This window comes from Epinephelus moara, chromosome 14 (genome assembly GCF_006386435.1).
Source record: "Epinephelus moara isolate mb chromosome 14, YSFRI_EMoa_1.0, whole genome shotgun sequence".
In the NCBI taxonomy this organism is placed as follows: domain Eukaryota; kingdom Metazoa; phylum Chordata; class Actinopteri; order Perciformes; family Serranidae; genus Epinephelus; species Epinephelus moara.
This window is the reverse complement of record NC_065519.1, coordinates 29,304,289-29,322,293: the sequence shown is the minus strand read 5'-3', so window position 1 is coordinate 29,322,293 and position 18,005 is coordinate 29,304,289. Positions and strand designations below refer to the sequence as shown.

The 18,005-nt window shown below is 41.7% G+C and overlaps 1 protein-coding gene across 1 annotated transcript in view; it reads left to right on the top strand.

Annotated features, from left to right (window-relative positions):
- Window positions 1-291: 291 nt before the first annotated feature.
- sertad4 (SERTA domain containing 4) overlaps window positions 292-18,005 on the top strand; it is a 38,292-nt gene continuing 20,578 nt past the window's right edge. The window contains exon 1 of the mRNA XM_050062436.1: window positions 292-756. The gene's annotated coding sequence lies outside the window, so the exon portion shown is untranslated. The remainder of the gene's footprint in view (window positions 757-18,005) is intronic.

The window sequence follows — 18,005 nt, the reverse complement described above, 5'->3', positions numbered from 1 at the left end:
TTAAATGTGTCTTTGTTTTTTCTTCTGTTTAGTAGGCTATAGTAGGGCACTTAAGCTTTAAAGAATAGTATCATATGAAGGGCTACGACATATCGATTATAATCACAAATTAAGCAGAAGGTACATTTTTCTAAAAGTGTCCGACCGTATCAGTATTGACCTACAGTAAGTCACTGTTCACTTACAACTGGAGAAGCAAGAGAGTGGGGAAAATACCGAGCGGTACCTGAACTCCTCGGCAGTAGTTTACTGGAGAGGATGGAGCTGCGGAGGTGGTGTTGTTTTCTCCGCCACACATTCATCTGAACTGTCGACCCAGCCGGAGCGACGTGAGCTGCTCGGAGCCTTCTGCCCGGGAAACCACCCTGAATGGACTACCACAGCACCGAGACAACAGCAGCCCGCCGCTTTATTTCACTGAGGACAACACTCAACAACAGCTGTCTACATTTGCCAAGTGAGGAAAGCGCGTGGGGATGCTTCGCGCGGGTATAGTGAGAGAAACGCGCGCGCTTAATGATAAGTATTTAGACAAGTAGCTAATTAGCTTGTAATTACATAAGTGGTGTTTAAACCGCCACTGTGGTTCGCGTGTCTGCTCGTAGGCTAAATTTAGAACAACGCGCTGCCAGCGGAGGACACGGTAGTATTTATTCAGTAGGACTTTTTCATTTTTTCATTAACGCACCTTGGATTTCAGTCGTTGTCACAAAGCAAGTGTGGAGCCGAGGACGAGGTCAAAACAATTCAAGACAGGTAAGCCAACATTGTTCTAAATAGATGTGTCCAGATGTTTAGTGTCAGGTTCAGTGGCTTCATGGAAAGTAAAAGTAGCATTTTTGGAACCATAACTTAAAACGCTCTCATGTTTAGGTTATGTTTATGACTTAATGTGTTTTTGTCTCCATATTTGAATAATTAATAAAAACCACTCAGCATTTTTTTTGGACAAAACTTATTTTAATTTTGGCCAGTGCACATAGCTACCTTGTTGACGCCCATACTTGATGTACCATTTATAGAATTTAGGAAAGGTTACAGGAGAGGTAAACATCAAGTTATTGTTAAGGGACTGTTCTTTACTATAAGTGGAGGAGGGCGGCTGGGGTGTGACTTTGTCTTCTTCTTCTTCTTCTTCTTTTTTTAAAAATTTGTGACCCTCCTTGACGCTACAAATATTTTTCCTGGTGCCTCCCCAGTGACTGGATGAAAATGCATAACCCTAATCATTGGATTTTTAAAGCTTAACCCTTTGCTGTTTGAAAATTAAAAGTTGAAGATGAAATCCTGGAGTGCAGGAAAGCAAATAGTTTTTGGCCACATTTTACATAACCAGAATGAAGTGATTTTTATGAAACATCACTATATTATGCTCAGATTTTTTTCCTGATTGAAGTTTGTTGCACATGATGTGTCCAAGGACTGTCAGAAATGTGAAAATCCAACAATAATTTCTGTTTTTAAAGTTTCTGGCTATGATGAATTGATGATTAAAGCAAAAAAAACATGCCCTCCAAACCACCAGTATTGTTGCTGTGCCGGCATGTTTTTGTCGTTGGTAACATAAATACAAAATACAGCCATTTAAATTTTTATGCCCCTCCCTCCCCTAAGCCAAAATAAAAAAGTCCCTCCCCAGTGCCTAGAAAAAATGATTTGACATGTCTTCCCCCTTTTGGCACCACCCCCCCTCTCCTCATAAATAACAAAGAGTCCCTAAGGTTACTTTGAAAAATGAATTGCAAATGAAATCATTTCCAGAGTAGTTCTATTAAATTTAAAATTTCAATCAAGCAAAGTGGACAATGACAAGTATAGAACAAAAGGTGACAAAAATCAAACATTTGTTTAAAGTAATTCTGTTGATTTAGCATAATGGCTCCAGTCAATGCAATGTGGTTAAATTACTGAGCTGAGTACATTCTTTGATAAATCTGTAGTGGAATGATTGGATGTGATACTGCGGGATTAATGAGAATCAGGGCAGTCAATAGCTCACTAGTATGACATGACAGAGACCCCGGTCTAACACATTATGCAGGCTGACATAACCAGCCACCCTCCTGGCATCCATCCAGCCTCACTTCATTATTTTGTGGGGACTGCTCTTGGCTGCAAATCCTGAAGTGGCGGTTGCCTGCATTACTGCTGCTGTCTGAAAGGAAGCGGGTTTAGACGATTTAGCTGAATTCTGTGCTTCTCTTGTAATTCCCTCCTTGATGTCATTTCTGTGCTGTCTTAGACTTAGTGTCATAAGCATCGCCTCACTCAGACTGGACCATTAACACCCTGTTAGCCACAGAGAGGATTAAAAAAATCAAACATAGCAAGTCTGAAGGAGTAAGGGCAATAAATATACCCCATCTCCTCTCTGTCTCTGACCTTCTTTATTTGCCGTTTTTGGTGAAAGAAAGGCTTCGAGTGCAGTGGGTTGGTAACAGGGTTGGATGTGCTTCACCTCCACTCACTGCCAACAACATCCGGAGTCACTTGCCAGGAATTCCACCTTTGCTATTTGTTTCCCTTGGAGGGAAAAATGTGTTACGTGGAATATAGTGAGGCACGCAACAGGGAGGAACATCCAGCTCAGATTAAACTAACAGACCACAGAAAAGAGGCCGTAACAAGAGGAAGCGCTCTGGCTTTGCGGCACGGTGGATGGGTTCCTGGCATCTAGCTCGGGCAAGTCCGATGCCAGATTCCTTCTCTTTGCCGCCTGCCAAAGCCCTCCACCACGTCGTCTTTAGCAAAAGCCCTCGCTGCGATTCCCCTCATCCAGTTCTGTCGCGGCGCTATCAATCATATCTTGCTCTCAGCAGACTCTTCTGCTCATTAAGGATGTGAACCTGTAGGTAGCCTGTAGCCCCCCTAGCCATTCATCTCTCTCAGCGGGGAGCACAGACTCACATCTGGAGCAGCATTTCAAAACATGGCTCTTAGCAGACATGTAGTGTATGCTGAAGGAGATGAAATACATTTTTAAAGGCTACCTTTCAGCAGACGTGGTGCCAAGCATAAAATTAACAGCACTTGAAGTGTGTTGTTCAGACACAAACCTGTAATGATTTGTAATTTGGCAAAAAGCTGGTGTAGTGGATAATATATATTACAGTATAAAGGAAAGTTGAGATTATCACTGAAAGACAAAAATGCTAATGGCATGGAATTCTTGATGATAGATGGCAACGGCTTTACATCTCCTTGCCTTTGTCCCTCCCTTTTTCTGACGTTTTGTATAAAAGATCTCAGCCAAGACAAGTTGAGCTGCTTTAGTGTGTGTGTTTGTGTGTGTGTGTGTGTGTGTGTGTGTGTGTGTGTGTGTGTGAGGATCACAGGGTGTAGCCCCAGACTTCTTTTTTCCCCTCAGGCACCGCTTCCCCATCATGAATACGCCTTTGTGCTCCAGAAAGACACACGGCTAAGGTGGACAACTCGAGAGGAAAGGAGAACACACATTTGTTTCTGCACAAGTGCAAAAATAGAGGAAGGTGTGACATGAAAAGTATTTATAGCTGAGACCTTATGACTTCACCTTCACCGGAAAAACTGCCTTTACAACCTGAGATCCTAAACTCCTTAAAATCCTGCCCAAAGACATGTTTTTCTCAAAGATTCCTTTCAGTGCTTTACTCTGTAGGTCTGTGATGAATTTAGACCTGCGTAAGAACATGAATTTATTTAGATGAGACAGAATTAATGCAACATGCACAAACGCTGGTTCAGACGCCTCACATTCCAGAAAGTAGAAGTTTATTACCTGTCGGAAGTGGTAACATATTTGTGGTGGTTTTCAGACCCCTTTCATTAGCTTTGAAAAACAACCTTCAGTTTCCTCTAATATAAAAAACACCCCTCTAACAGTGTCTGTTAAGGAGTGTAAAATGGATTTACATTACACTGTCATGACACAAACAAGGGTTTTTTTAATAAACACATAACAATGCCCTTGTCTGTCTTTAATGTGCTGCATCCACCCCTGGCAGTGACGTACCCACAGACCCCTGGCCTGTTAACCCTCAGAGCCACAACAAGCTGTCCCCAGATAGTCCATAATGCAGCCCCGTACTGCTGCCCTGCCACAACACATGTGTCACCACTCAGCAAGAAGAGCGCTGGGCGAAAACCCCGGGGGCCCTGAGTCCAGCTTAGTCACGCCATCGCAGCCAAGACGGCCTTCCACCAACTGCAAGCTGCTCTGATGACTCCTGACAGGCTGCAAGCTGGCACAAACACAATCTAAGATGCAACCAAAAGAAAATACCGACAGAACACAGCATAGGAGTGGAAGGGTAGGGGAGGATCCCTCTTGGTTGGTTATTTTTGTCCAACATCAGAGTACCTTTGAAAAACCTTCATGTAGATAATGAAACCGTAAAGCCATTATTTTTCATAATTTCATTATAAATTGAGATTCAAATACAGTATGCCTGAACTAAGTGGAGATGTCAGGTGTGGACAGATTGTTCTGTAATAATAAGGAAGAGTCAGTGTCATTAAAGACTCAATATGCTTCTAATAGGGCTGGGTATCGGTATTTGATACCTTTAAGGTACCGAAACATTTCCAGTCAAACGATACCTGAAGTTAATCCTTTTGGCACCAGGGGTCTGATGTGAGACCAACCCAACACCCCACCAAACCAGCACACTTCCTGACGTTGCTGTCTCCGGAGCTGCTGTCCTCCTAGCGAACAGTGATGGTCAGTTTAATTTCTACTGGATTAGCACGAGCTAGCACAGCAGCAACAGCTAACATCCAACACAGAGTCATTAAACAGTCCCACCAAACTCACATCAACATCGAAATGGCAGACTCGCACTCTTTATACTACTGCCTTCTTTACTCCCGTCAGCATATTGATCACGTGATCGTATCCGTCCCGATTACATGGGTTATTTACGAAATCTGGTGCAATACTTTCTGCAGGTTTATGTACGAACAATTCACGAGAACAGTCTGAACTTTAAGGGTATTGGTAATGGTAGTGCAGTTATAATTTTGTAGATGATAGCCAGCTCTACTGGGTGATATGATGATGCATTAAATCACTATTTCTGTTGAGCATTAAAATGTCTTACTAGTAGATTCAGACCATTAAAAAACTGAAAGGACTGTGTGAGCTGCAAACAGAAAAGCAAATAACTTGTATGTTTCACTTATCTGATGCGTACTGTATAATTGGCCTAGCCCCATTTGGGACTGACTCATCCACTTCCTGTCCAAACAGGGCAGTAAGTAGCCAAAGTGTTGCAACACCACCTACGTCTCATTACAGTCTAGTTGCATTTTTGAGTTTGTGCTTCAATAGGAATACCTTAAATTGTGGCACAAAGTGTTGTTATTGTACATGACATCCTTAATGTTCCTGGCTCAAACAAATATACGTATTAGCAGAGGCAAAACAAGTGAAAATAATGAGGCCAATTTAATAAAGGAGACCCAAGATATCACGTAGCACAGCTCTTTGTCAAGCATGAAACATGTTTTGTAAATATGCATGGCCATCATGTGCACAAGGAGGCAAGTGTCACATTTAATAAACCAGCCAGAGACTTGTAGCTTTGTTGACGTCCCATTGAAAGCTACTTGAAGCTGCTTTGTCTCTGTTTAACATGAATCTAAATTTAGGGTTTACAAGTCTAATTTAAATATTTGCTGTGCTAAAAACAATGTATAGACTCAAACAGAGGTAATCTCTCTCAATCATCGCATATGACCCACTAGAAGTGTGTGGCGGTGCCCCCTGCCTGTATTTTCTTATTTTTTGTGTTAGACATTAATGGACGTGAACCTTCACAGCTCTCAGGTGGGAGCTGGGGCTTTATAAAAAGGGAGTGACCAGGTGCTAGACTGTAAGCAGTAGGCATCCAAGAGACACAGTGCTGAAAGAATGTAAATATAGCATTGGGAAATGCCAAATGAGAGTAAATACATACCTTTAAGGCACAAAAAACAACTACTATATTTTTTGTCTTTCTAATCCTACACAAATTCCTAGGATCTAATGTCACATAAATATGTAAAAGAGACTTGTGTGTAGCCGTTGATCCTGTTGTCGATATTAAAGAGGCTGTCAGTGCATCAGGGTTTTTGTGAAAGCTCAAAAAGCATAGATTTTTTTTGTGTTTTTGCATTGATTGATTTTTCAGAAAATGCCTCTGCAAAGCATCTTTAGACTTTTCTGTCTAATTTGTACAGCATGGCTGTTCTCAGTGTTTCTGTGTAACTGTGGTCCACTCTACTTGTGGGGGGCTAATTGCTTGCTATTTGAGTGTCTCAATTTTGATTCATGGCGTACAGTGCCTTGTTGTTGCTACTCTGAAGGAGAACGTGATGTCATGACACCTATTATCTATTTTCTATCTGTTGTCTCTCGCTGTGTGCTTCACCCTCTTATGCCAGCACTTGCACACTCTCCAACCCCCACGCCAACAGGCATATTGATGGGATGTAGCTTCCCCATATTGAGAAGAAGTGGGCTGTATCTTGGCTTAGAGTTCTTAGTAACAGATGCTGTTCTGTCATCCTCTTTATCTGACATTAACCTTCTTTCTGATTAACATTTACAGAGTTTCACGCTATAGCTGCACTGTGTCCAGATTAATGTGCTTAGTGGGGATGCATGATATTGGAATATTTGCCGATATCCGATATGCCGATATATAACAATTCATTTGACCAATGACCTGTACTAATATCTATATATCCACATTTTCCCCACCTAATTTTGGTGATCATCAAGTCTCTTCTGTAGTGGAATTACTATTATATTTAGGGATATCCCGATCCAGCTTTTTCATTTCTGATCCGATACCGATATTACAGCCTTGAGTTTTGGCCGATAACGATCCGATCCAATCCAAGCACGTATTATACATATTCATTTATTTTGTTGTCAGTTATGTTAGAAAAGGTTTGATCAAGCGATATTACTCTAACAAGAACAACTACTTAATCAGGAATGATCCACAACAGTTGGTATGAGAAACTGACCCGTTTATTGTTAACAGGGTTAAATAAATAAACTTTTAAACTTGAACATTAACATTAAATAAAAAATATAGCTGGTTTGCTTTGGCTGCTTTGGCCCCTTAATAAATAGAAAATAAATCAACACAAGAAATCTTTAAAATGTCTAACATTGAAATTAAAATAGCAGCAAGACTCCACACACTTGTGCTTTGGCCCCCTAATAAATAAAAAAAGGCTTAACACCACAAGACATTGTTGACATTTAACAAACAATGCAGCCTTTCCTTTTCAGTTATTTTAGTAGTGTCAGTGCCAGCCTGGTGCTGCTGTTTCCTGGGACCAACAGAGGGGACAAAAAACCACACACAATATTGTACAACTGTTTAAACAAGCAATAGTCCATCTATGGCTCCAATTTCACTAATTGTGCCCAAAACAATGCCATCAGTGCTCTTTACTTAAACAGTAAAAGTATAAACCAAATAAAAATATCACTCTCAAAAAACCAGAACAGAAAACAAATAGTCAGTTACCCCTACCCTTCATGTGTGTCTGCCGTTTGCGTGCTGGCCTGGTGGATTGATAGTAAGTGCTGGAGCAGATCACTGGAATGGACTGCTTGAATCGCGGAGTGCTGGGCTGGCCGGAAAACCTGGATCGGCATTTTTCCATGCAGTCCGATCCAATACCGATGCACGTTTTTTGATAATATCGGCGGCCGATACATCCCTAATTATATTAGGTATGCATACCCTTATTGTGATGGCCCACCAGCAGATGGAGACATGAAATACGATGCTTTTCAACGTATGTAATGTTCTTTCATTGTGCAAAGTAAGAAAAAGCATGTCGGGCAATTCTCATAGTTCATATGGATTGCAGGTAAGAAATAATTGCCCTTTATATTTTTTTTACTTAAACAACCTTGGTATTGGTAGTTTGCCTTTGGTGAGCCTTTTGAACCATGATGATAACATACAGTATTCTCAGTAGTATTTGCATAAGGACATACTGTATGTGTAGCCTATATGTTGGTATGTCGGGTGCCATAATCCTTGGGTGCTGTAAAAGGAGTGTCATAACTGTCTCTGATGCGCTGTCTCTCTGAGCTAGATCAAGTAAATGATTGATTTGTGATATGTTATTTGAAGCCCAATTTTTATACAAGTAATATTCACACTGGTTTAAATAAATAATTTGATTGTATTTCCCCAAGTTTACTGAGCAACAGTTTTATGTGAAATGAATTAGAGGCCTGTCCCAAATATAGGGCTGTTGAGTTCAGTGATTTAAGCCAATAATAGCCCGGGCTATTAATTGAAGTTTTAAGGTATGCTACAAAAAACTAAGGAGCAGTATAAATTAGAGTTGTACCGATACCAGTATCGGAAATGCCTCCGATACTGCCTAAAATGCGGCATCGGGCATTGGCGAGTACAGCCTATGACCAATCCGATACCACGTAATGCCTCACGTCATTAAGCATACACATGCTTCAGGCAAACGGGACGGAAATGGAGCGGAGTTTAAAAAGCATTCCTAGGGCTGCAAGATATATCGTTTGAACATCGCGGTGTGCACATGTGCGATAGTAGGAGTTGAGACATACAGCAATTCATATCCCATCCATTTTTATTTTACGCGCTGGTATCGGATCGGTACTCGGTATCGGCAGATACCTAAGGTTCACGGATTGGAATCGGTATCGGGAAAGAAAAAGTGGTATCGGTACATCTCTAGTATAAATGGACACAGTATGTGACTGTTTTGTGACACCACACAGAGGGGTCACGGGATCTGTAGTTTTGTGCTTGATACACCTGACATTCAGCCAGTGGCTGCTCTCTTTTGATTAAACGCATACAATGTGTTTAAATATAAAACAAACATTTATGACAAGGATCCCGTAAATTTAGTTCTTTAAGAATTGTGACCATGCTATGTACTGAACGGGACAGTTGAAAAATAAACTTGTCAGTGCTCTGTAAAAACACTAAACTACATGTATCTAAATGTGTCCCTCTGTATAATATCAGTCTGTTGGAGTTGAGACAATTCATAATCAGTTAGTCAATTGACAGAAAGTGGATCACTAACTAACTATCTGACAGTTAATCGTCAAAGTATTTTTTTCCTATCAAAATTGCCAAAGAAAATAATTATATTGTGTTATTATATTGTATTATATTATATATTGTTTTTGTGTCATATTTTATTGGAATGCAATGTTTTGGCACTTTCCAAGTAGAATGTAGTCCCTGGTGATAGATGTAATGGAAGAAAGACAGGAGGATTTAAAAGGCTAAGCATCACAGTGATGCAGGTGACCAGGTAGCACTATAAAGATACAACAGGTATCCCACATGTGACACATTTCAGTAGCCCTGTCCCTGTCAAATCACATCACCGTTCAGTCTCCGTGTGAACAGAGGCAGGAGGCGTCAAGCTAAAAAAGAAATGCAAGGAAGCAGGGAAGGCACTGCCGGTACTCAAGTTTTCTCTCTTCCAGTGAGATTCAAAGTGCCTGCCGTGAGATCACAGAGCACCGAGGAAGCTTCCTGTTGAAGCTCCTGTCAAGGCAACCACAGGCAGCTCTTTCAGGGCTACGCCCACCTCGCTTCTCACTGTGGAGATGTATTGCTTAGATTCGGTCCACCACACACAAACTCACTGTACACACAAACTCACTGTACACACAAACTCACTGTACACACACACACACACACACACACACCTGTCTGTGTCTGTACAAGGATAAGTACTGACATACACAAAGGCTGACACTTTCAAGAGCTGACATTGTCAAGAGTGACTTAGAAAAAGGATTTGTCTCACATTGTACAAAAGCACATGGTTACTGTCAACGACCTCCCCAGCGCTTTACACATATAGAATAGGTTTCAGTTGACTTTTCTGCCAGTCTCCACCTTCAAATTGGCCATTTTACAGTGATGTTGCTCAGCAGTGTCTTGGGTCTCTGACGCATTAAAATCCGAAAGCATGCAGGAACTCGACGCGTCACACTGTATTTGTTTTCCCTGATAATGGCAACAACAAATATGTGTTGAAATCATAGCAACAACAAAAAACAGCTCACCTTAAAAATTGTTTTACTGTTCACCTTATTTTTACCGTCTGCACAAATATCTTGCGAAAGACGAGATCCCGATTTGTTAATAGTCTGAATAAGTGAAACGAAGTAAGCCAAGGCAAGAAGGTAGTTCCTCTGCCACACAGTATCAGTTTTTTCATTTATTGTATGCCATTTTGCATAGAGACATAATTAATTGATTTGATATTTAAATATCGATCGGGCTAATACAATGTGCCACAATGACGGGCTGGGTACTAAATTTGGTATGTTTATGGGTACCTACTAGGGATGTTCCTGGCGACTAATTTCCCTGTTGACTAAACCAAAATTTTAAAGACTAGTCGACTAGTCTAATAAAGGAAGGTTATCATTTTTCGGCATGGTGTATTCAGGCTCAACCTGAAGCCTTTACCTTCAACAAAGTTAAGTGGAAGCATATCTTACGAGGTCATTGTCGTGATGAGCTGCGTTATCTTCTCAGACTGGGCAGATCACAGCACCTCCGGATGAACTATGTCAAATTGGTCTGAGTGTGGCTAGCACCACTAGCAGCAGCAGTCGTTCCGTGCAGGTTAACATCCAAATGCTTGAGTTGAATGTGGTTGCGCATTGCTCCAGTTCAGTGATTATATGCCATTTTTTCTGACACAGCCTACATGCTACCTTGTTTTCCTTTTCTAGATCAAAGTACCGCCAAACTGCGCTGGTTTTGTGAGATGATATCTCTCCAATTTCCCACCATGCTGTTTTAAATCTCCAGTCTACTCGAGCATTACTGCAGGGAGGGGGACTGCTGTCTGACGGCTCTGTAGCACCCACTAGTGTTGGGCAGCTATATGACAGTTAAGCAGCCTTGTACATGAATAAAACACTAATTGGTTTAACGACTAATATTTCTGGTGCTGACTTGTGAGGGGGCAGACGTTTAATTGTTTAGAAGACTTATCGCATGCATCCCTAGTACCTACCATATTATGTCGATACTTTGGAGTATCGATTCATGTTAAATTCACCTGTGCCAATTTCGGTACCGGAGTGCCTATCTGGGTGAGAACGCTGGGTTTAGATAAGAGTACCATGAAGCCTGGAAGCTAGCCATGGAGCTCTGAGGAGCTGCAGGGTTCAACTTCAGACTGGAAGTGGAAGCACCTCGAAACTGGGAATTTAACCGCTCCATTGGCTTCCCAGCGAGCCAAAACAGCGCTGATCTGCTGCGATCGTTTTGGTGTCCGGTCTATTATTTTATCAAAATCCTTGTATCACTGCTCGTTGACACACAGAAGATTAGTTCTGTGTGACTAGAAAAGAACAAAGGAGCAGAACTGCGTTTTGGTCAGACATGTCCCCCCTGCAGCTTGTCCAAAAATGAGATTTTTGTTATTACAGAAAAAGATAAGTACCACGAAGAGGAACCATCGGGTACCGCTACCAAATTCCAGGTGCCGGAACCCAACGATGCAGGTATTGGTTCAAATGTGAACAGTATCCAGCAATATCCCGACAATATCAGCATTTAGCACCACATTTGGATTTTCCCTTTCACTATTTGAAATGGGTAAAATCCTATTTCGTTTCAGAGCTGCATGCAGCACCTTGATCCACTTATCCCCTCGCTCTGTTTATCAGGCCACAGATGGGGCAAGAATTAGCAAGCTAGCTAATTCAATTCAGCAAGTGCAAACCACAGTGCTGGAAGTCACAGCGTGCTGGGTCTAACCTGTGTTACCACAGCAACAGAAAGTTTGCTGATCTGACAGGAAGCCAGAGCAGTCCTCAGACCCTCTGGCGCTGAGGTTTCTGTTTCTGAAAAAAAAAAAATATATAATTTCATTTTAATTGAAATAAAGTTGTTCTTAAAAAATATATTATTTTTTCTGGTAAAATGTGTTAGAGACTAGAAGGGGAAGAAACTGTGTATGAAAATAAATATTTCACTTTAACCTCTTGCACTCCACCCCCATTTTGTAGCCAAAACGCCTAAAATGACATACCCAAATTAAAATGACTGTAGCCTCTGAACCGCTCTGACTACATGCATGCATGAGGTCTTGCCAGAAAGCAAACTCTCTGAAGTTTCTTGTGAAAGTGTCAGAAACACTCTAGGTGATACAGAGTAATGGGCCTCTGAAGTCAGTACAAAGTTGAAGATTTTGCCTAAAATAAAATAAAAAAATGTTTTTCAGGATGAATAACTGTCTGTGGCTTCATCTGAGCAGGTAAATGACACTGTGGGGCTATAGGCACACTATCAATGAACATTTTGTTTCAAGATTGCTCAAAGTATGACCATTCTACAGTGTTTTTTCCATGAAAAGATCCAGGCGGAGCACCACATGACAAGAGCGCTCACTCCGCTTCAAAACAGTACTATCAGTGATCAGACAACACTCAGCCAGCTTCAAACATCGTACCTTATTGAAATCAGGTGTGATTATGATAGCTGATGTTTTTGACACAGAAACACCATAAAATATCACCAAATAAAGCAATATGAAACGTGAAAGTTGTGATCCCACTTTCTAGGCGGTATATCTCAGCCAAAAATAGTGGTAGGAGTGAGACTCTTACCTTTTATAAACCAGCTACATGTCCACTGACGGCTCCGCATGAGATCGCGAGTAATCCTTTAACTTTTCGCCTCGAAAAACGGCATGACATGGCTTGTCACCACTCATAGCGATTTTGGACTTTGTGTGTTTAGGCTGCTCTTGTTTAGTGGTGGATGACTCAAACTTTTCTCCAGAGAGATTTAAAAGCTTTTTAATTATAACCATATAGAAAAAAAAAATGCACATTATTTTTACTTCTGTGGTGATGTGTCTGTGTCACTCTGCAGTTACACCTCCAAAACACTAGTCGGTGGTGGAGGACTCTGTTAAAGGACAACTTCGGTATTTTTCAACCTGGGCTCTATTTCCCCATGTGTATGTGTGCATATGATTCATCCTTCATTCAATTCAATCATTCATGAGCAGAATGATTTCATTCTGCTCCAACGCTGACTGACAGCTGACTCCACTCATTCACACTCACCACTGCCCCAGGGCCGCTACCATATGCTATTTACAGAGATAGCACTGGCAATCTGAACCGGTCAGTGGCAAAAAAAAGCACTTTTATACAGGACACATTTGCCCCCATTACCGTTTTAGCTCGTTTCGCGGCTCAATACTGAACCAATTTTAGAACGAGTGGTACCCATGAATCATACGCACACATACACATGGGGAAATAGAGCCCAGGTTGAAAAATACTGAAGTTGTCCTTTAAGTGCTGTAAAGTTTATTCAAAACTCACATTAAACATGGCTTAATAGAGACCATCTCAAAGACAAGTACGCAAATTGGCTTCACTATAAATTGCAGAACTGACAGACAAACACATGTCTTTATCTGGACACATTTCCCTCACCAATACAACATGCTAACGTTATTAGCACAAGTCTGTGGCATTTTACATTGTGTAAATTAGCTTAGCTACTAGCGATCTTTCCCTCTTCTCATAAAACCAGGGACAACAGCAACATTTAACAAAGGTAAGGGCACTCAATTTGGGCTCAATTACAACTCACAAGATTCACCGACAAAACAACTGTCACACTACACGTTTTCCAAACAAATACAACATGCTAACATTATTAGCACAAGCCTGTGGCATTTTACATTGTTTAAGGAGCAATAAGCGAAATTCATCATTTCTAGATTGAAGGAATTAAAAAATTGCTATGTGAAGAACTAGAGGTGTAATTTCATCTGGAGTATAGCATGACCTCACACACCCTCTCTCAGTGTTGATCTCCAGCCCCTTGTTTACAAGCCGGTCCGGCTGCGCGTTCATGCCATGCTAACGTTCCAACTCTTCTCCGTGACAGCGTGAGCCCGGCTCCCGGCTCAGTTGGAGTTGGAGCGTTAGTGTGGTAGCCAAGTAGTGCTGACACTAACAGGAAAGCAGGGAAATAGCTAAACACAGCAGAGACTGAGAGTGAGTGAAAGACATTGCTAACTGCTAAACTAAGTTGGCTGTTAGGTTTTATTTCCTCGCCCCTGTGGCAAGTGAATCTGCCTGCAGTGAAAGCGGGGGCTAACCGGTGCTTCCTCCTCATGCTCCACTTCACTCAGCTGCCTGACAGACCCGCTGCTTCTTCCCCCTTTAACCTGAATAACAAACAGGAGCTAGCTGGGAGCAGCTAGCGGAGCGTTAGCCGCAGCATGACCGGAGGGAAACACTCCCAGCTAGCGGTTCTCCGTTTGGATCCAACCAGAGAGCAGAGATAGGGAGGAGTGGCTCATGACACACTTTGTTTTGCTCTACAGGCAGTGCACAACAGCGAACCTAGCAGTGAAACGATTTCGCTTATTGCCCCTTTAAATTAGTGTTTTTAAAACACCCCCATTTTCACAGGTAACTTAGCCTGTCCCTCCCGCCGCAGGAAATAATGGATAATCCTGGAAAGCTGTTGATGTAGCATTTTTCTCCTTATGAAAGTAACACGGCAATTAACGTTATTCGACCAATGAGAATTTGGTCGGACGAGAGCAAAGCAATCAAATAATTGACCAGGAGACTACAGCCCTAAGATTTTCAAATCAATAATCAAGGAAAGATGGAGAATAATGAGCACCAGCTGATTTAGCATCCTGCTAGCTATTGTACAAGTGTTAGATAATAAACTGGATGACCTCAATGCTCAGTTTCCAACAGGATATCAAGAATTGTCAAATCCTCTGATTTAGCGAAACTTGGTTAAATCATGGACAGCTAGGTGACTCTTTTTCTATATGTGGTTCAGACAGACCAGAAGATTCTAGCGAGCGAAAGAGAGGGAGCATGTGCTTTATGGGGAATAAGGATTGGTGTGACAGTGGGATTGTGAGGTGCTGTCCTGGCCCTAATGTGGAGCACTGTCGTCTGTGTTCAGGAGGAGCAACCATACAGCCGTCTTTTTGGGGTTGGGATGTGTGGACAGTTAAATCATTCTACAATCAGAACCATCCAGAAACATGACCAATTATAAAGCAGCAGTCAACAATGTAGGAAGACACAAGAAAGTACTAAATTACAGTGTACGAGTTAAGGAGCTGGTGGGATCAAATTTCACTGGAGTTTTATGTTGTATAATTCCATGTGACAAATAAATTATTAACTCATTGATTAAAATGGCCACCTGTGGGTCCCAAGGACTCACTACATAGAAAACCTATCAAAATCACTGATTTTATATTAACTGTCTCACCAATGAAATGAGCTGTAAGGCACAACATGGCACAGTTATACATAAGAACCCTTTAAGTGTCTTCACATTATCAGCAAGTCAGAGTAAATGCACATAGTCTCCCATAGGATTAGACTCTTCAGAAGTTCAATTGAGCTGAGCTTTGATTCTCCACAAACATGGTTTATGTTGATATTGTGGGTTGCTTTGTTTTGTGAGTTTCATGCCAAAATTGTAATGGGTTTGGTTTGGACCCAATAGCAGCACAAAGACAGGCAGGTATCGTTGGTAACAAACCTTTATTAGCTCACGTCCAGGAAACAATGGCAGTAGGCAAAACAGTCTGTCTTCTGGCCGCTGGCCTTTAACAGTCTTTAGTGGGGATTGGAGGTTAGGCTCAGCCGAACCAAACCAGGACACTGGTGAGTAATGTCCGTAAAACTCAGTCTTGTACTCACTCAATAAAGGAATAATCAGAGTCACAGAACTGCAGGAAGCCACAGAGGAGACGGGAGTAACACTCACTCTGTAGAGCTGAATCAGGTAATCACCGGATAGCCAAGGGAGCAGACAGGCAGAATCCAGAAAGGGACAGGCAAGGATCGTGGTCGGGGACGGAAGGCTGAGGTGATTTCCAGGAGATCGGTGAGGCAGGATAGTCGGAGGCAAGCAGGGTCGTAACCGGGAGATCAGGCAGAGAAACACTGGAGAGTCTGGTGCAAGCATTGAGAACAATCTGGCAATGAATGAGTGTGGAGCAGGGGCTTAAATGCAGCCAGAGCAGAGCAGAGAGCACAGGTGAGAGGAGTTGGCTTGATGAGAGGGGTGTGTCTGATTGGCAGATTGAAGCAGGCAGGTGCAGAGTGGTGAGGCAGAGATGAACTGTGACAAAAATGCAGCTGTTATTATTTTAATTTTTTATTTGGTTTATTAGAAACAAATGTTTTAACAGGACTTGACAGTTAATCACATATAATTTCAAATAATCCCGCTGCATTGCTGCTATTGGTATTTTACTGTATGTCTCCCATTTATCCTGTAATTTCTTAATTGGACGTTTGTCAAGTGTTCAACCACTTTCTTTACACACAATCAGTAACAATCAACGAGCGTCAACTCAACCAGGATAAATGTTAAGAAGCAGAATCAGACAGAGAATTGTTACGTTGTCCATCTTTGGGAAAATGAGCAAAGTGGAAAAGAATGGATTGGCTCAACATTAGTGAGGAAACTGCAGTCCAGTCATTTGAAAAGGATCTGGTTTAAGCCAGATGACGAGTACATATTCTTACAAGCTGCTGCTAATTTTACTGAAACATAGGAGACTAAAAGTCATAATCATTTTGCCCAGAGACACAACTGTATTTCATTACGGTGATCACAGTTCAGCCTTACAGATTTTGTAATATTTGTGCAGTCTTATGTTGTTTTAACAGCAGTATTTTGTGGAAATTCTAGCGCAGACATAAATGCATATTCAATGTGGCTATGCACCTTGTAAGTATTAATTTAATCAGTGTTCCTGATACACTGGGTGTGTACTCATGTCATTTGTGGTAATGGAATATGGCAGAACAAACTCTTACCAACACGCTCATGTCCTCTTCAGAATTCCCTGTTCCAAAATTTATGTGCCTGATTCTGTGCAATTGTCAAGTCGTGACACATTGCATGCCTGTGAAGACCCTCTCAGGCGGCCTGGGATCTGTTTTGATGTGAAATCCACAGACATGAACTCTTTTCACCGCTATCTTTTCCCCTAAGGCTCGGAAACACTTAGTAAAAACCTGGCCAAAAGAACAGGGAGTAAACATGTAACACACACACACACACACACAGTGATACAGCATACACTCTGTCAAACACATGCTGGATCGATTAGCATTTTTGAGGCTGCAGAAAAAAAAGAGAGAGCACAAAGTTTATTAGGGGCATGTTTCATACTTCCCCAGAATCATTGAACAAACGAAATTTTCCCCCACTTTTGTCTCAAATAAATTTTTTACTTTGAATGTTTTTTATTAAACGTGGGGAGAGGGCAAGTAATTGAAACCTCTAAACACTCCTTAAAAGCCACAACTGACGGAATGAAGATAATGAGCCAATAAACTCAAAGCTCCTCTATATGTCTGTTACCGTTTACTGTCAGGCTGTTTATTTTTCAGATAGGTTTTTAACACAGGTGGTGGTTTGCAGAGAGGAGGGTCATATTTTACCCACCCTGACACTGTAACTTAAACCCGCTGTGGATATTATGGAGCAATTTGGGATACAAAAATTGAAAACAAGTAAGTGGTGGTGAGAATACAGTGTTCATGTAAGACATGCTGCAGGGGGATATGCGGATGAATTGGTATTGGTGTATATGTCGGCCAATAGGTAACAAGCTATTGGGGTAAAGAAATGCCAAATAAGGTTTGAGGCCATTTCGAAACTGTCACTGTTACCAGGCTGTTTTCACAAATTATTCATATGTTCTCATTAATGCACCCAAATTTGTACATATCGCACGTATTTTGGGGGGGTGCTGTGGCCGGGCTGCCTGCTCTCTCCGGTTTTACGCCAGGCTCGGCTCCTTTCAAAGACTCCTTGCAAAGCACTCCTCCGGGGGGTTTTCAGACCTAATTGTATTGCGGAGTTTTGCACAGCGGCGACCGGATCTTTGCTCTCAAACCACAAAAAAATGTGATGGCACAACAGTCTCCTTCAGTACATTATTCTATGCTT